Below are 3,067 nucleotides of genomic sequence, written 5' to 3' on the forward strand. Positions count from 1 at the left end.
ATGTGTCGGTGTGTTCTGGCAGGAGTTGGTCTCTGTCAAACACACTGACGTTGTCGTTCATTTTGTCTCGATCCCCTCGTCCTCCAAATACAAACATTTGCGTCCCGATAAAGGTGGCAGAGTGCCACGATGAAGCAGGAAGAGTTCCTCTGGTGTTGATTAAAGACCAGACCATTGTGCTGGTGTCCAACTTGTACATGGCATTAGTGTGTTCAGTTGGTTCGTTCCATCCTCCATAGACATACATGACCTTCCCCAAGACGCAGGCAGAGTGGCCGGCCCTCCCCTTTGGAACAGTCCCAGAAACCAAGGGCTTGGACCATCCGTCGATGTCCACATTAAATGCATGGAGATCATTGCATGGCTCCCATGTCCAATTCACCCCCCAGCAGACATAGACAGTATCTTCTATCAGCACAGCCGTGTGGCCGTGACGTGCGCAAGGAACCTCATGGGGGCGCTCTTCTGTTCCGGGTGTCACTGTGGGCATCCAGCGCAAGGCCACTGTGTTGAAGACCTGAACACTAAACGGAGAACTTTCATAACTGTGGTAACCGTGGTCACAGAAACCTCCAAAGGAATACAGCTTCTGCCCCACTGCTACAACGGCATGGTTCCTTCCACCTCCTTTCAAATCCAACCTCCAGTATTTCTCCAACATTTCTCACACCAGCAGTGTAATGGGACTCTTGAGCCCACTTTCCAATGTAAGAGGTCTTTTTTGGGACCTTCCCGGTTAGGTCTGGTTATATGGAAACGTAAGCAGAACTTGGTCCCGGAACCTCATGGGTTATTGAAAGTTCTGGTTATAGTTCTGAGTCAGCCCTAAAGTGGAAATGGGACTTAGGTCTATAGGATGAGTCTATGGAGGTCCATCATGCCTGTTGCCACTAATATGGTTCATCTACACAAATGCCACGTGAAGCTTGGACACCATGACGTATACTGTACAACTAAGGCTGTCAACAGATATACCATCATCAAATATTCCTTTGAATATTAATATCACTTCAAGTAGAACCACTTCAGTGTAACTACTTGCCCTCTATGTTTTTGCCTGGCTCCTACCCCTGAATCACAAGCCACGCCCATTAAAAAAGAATGTTTAGGCGATTCAGGGGTCTGGTGACTCAATGGAGAGGCTTGCTCGGTTGAAAAGCAAGTAGCAACAGGTTAGACAGCCACACAACACCATAACAGCTACGTCATCTGCTTTGCTACTGTTGTGATTGATCAGGCAGTGAACCAATCGCTGAAGACTGCCACTTTGGCAACGCCCATCTCAAAAACAGTTGTAGTAGGAAGGGCTTTCAGACTGAATAATGAGAATTCAGGCTCAGTCTCAGGCTATGCTTAGTTAAACAGACCAGTCTCAGGCTATGCTTAGCTTAACAGACCAGTCTCAGGCTATGCTTAGCTAAACAGACCTGAATTGCACTGTACTTTTCTTTTTCCATCAACCCAAACTCTCTTCACCAAAAATAGCGACGATATGCTATGAATATAGTGAACATTATAATGTAGGGGTGCCGGATTAAAAAAATATTTATGGGGTGCCCTGACACAAAAGAGTTTGGGAACTCCTGCTCTACATAACACATCTATTGGTGACAAAAGCACAAACCGAAAGTTTACTGAATGCTTTGGAGTCTTCTGAGGGTAAAGTGACATTCTGAGTTACATGAACCAGGTGACCGGCGCTGTTTCTGACCCCGCATTGGTAGCTCTGGTCCATCGCGTCACCTCCCGCATCGCTCCCGGTGACGCTCTGACAGACCCCTCGGGAAACGCATGGACTCGAGATTGTCGGCCCCTCCGAGCGCTCAATACTAGTCAAAATAAACAAAACCGTTTCACTACTCACCAAACCAAAGGTAGTTTTGCGCTGTTGAAAGTCTATCCGCGGTGGTGAACCCCTCAGCACCCCATCTACTCTGTAAAATACATTATTTTTGTCATGAAATAAAACACACCCACCTCGAGCCACCTAGCGGCCACTGCAGATACAATGGTTCACAACCCGGAAATAAGCGGCGGTCGAGTTGGATGCACTTTATTTCATGCCAAAAATAGTGTATTTTGCAGAGTGGGTGGGGTGCTGGGGTCCGCGTCAATATTCCGACGGGCCGGTGTTCCGACACTAAAACTAACCCTAACTCTACCCCCAACCCTAAACCTAACCTCAGTAAACCTTACCTCAGTAACTAACCTGCCTTACGCTAAGTAACTAACCTGCCTTACGCTAAGTAACTAACCTGCCTTACGCTAAGTAACTAACCTGCCTTACACTAAGTAACTAACCTGCCGTCGCGTCGGAACAGCGGATAGTCGGGATAGTGAGCGGACCCCGGGGTGCTGAGGGGTTCACCACCGCGGAGACTTTCAACTGCGCAAAACGACCTTTGGTTTGGTGAGTAGTGAAACGGTTTTGTTTATTTTGACTAGTATTGAGCGCTCGGAGGGGCCGACAATCTCGAGTCCATGCGTTTCCCGAGGGGTCTGTCAGAGCGTCACCGGGAGCGATGCGGGAGGTGACGCGATGGACCAGAGCTACCGCATTGGCAGAACTCTATCCAAGGCTCGGGTGCTTGCTAAGCGACTTCAGCACTTGATAACTTGTAAGCATTGATCATTAATTTGAATGAGCTGTACGCATGTACGAAAAGTGGCATTTTGCTTGTGCCAGGCATGTGCCGTTCCGGAATGACATAAGCCGTTTCCAAAATGGCATATGCCGTTCCGAAAAGTGGGTTTTGGCATGTGCCGTTTCCAAAATGGCATATGCCATTTCCAAAAAGCATGTTAGTCACTAAAAAAAATGCAATATGGCCACCATAAAAAAAAAGAATGCTTTACGTAGCATGTGAGGGGTCAAACTAGGGGTTTTTCATGATTCTGAAACCAATGCAAGCATTTGTTTTGCACTCTTTGAACTCTTTGCATTCTTTTTACAACACTGGATTTGTATTCTATTCATGTATTCATTACATTTCATATTTGCATTCTGTATATTCTGTAAATAGAATATAGGCCTAATTGATGACAAAAAACATACAAAAGGTATTTA

The sequence above is a fragment of the Nannobrachium achirus genome, assembly GCF_963921795.1.
Source record: "Nannobrachium achirus genome assembly, chromosome: 16".
Classification (NCBI taxonomy): domain Eukaryota; kingdom Metazoa; phylum Chordata; class Actinopteri; order Myctophiformes; family Myctophidae; genus Nannobrachium; species Nannobrachium achirus.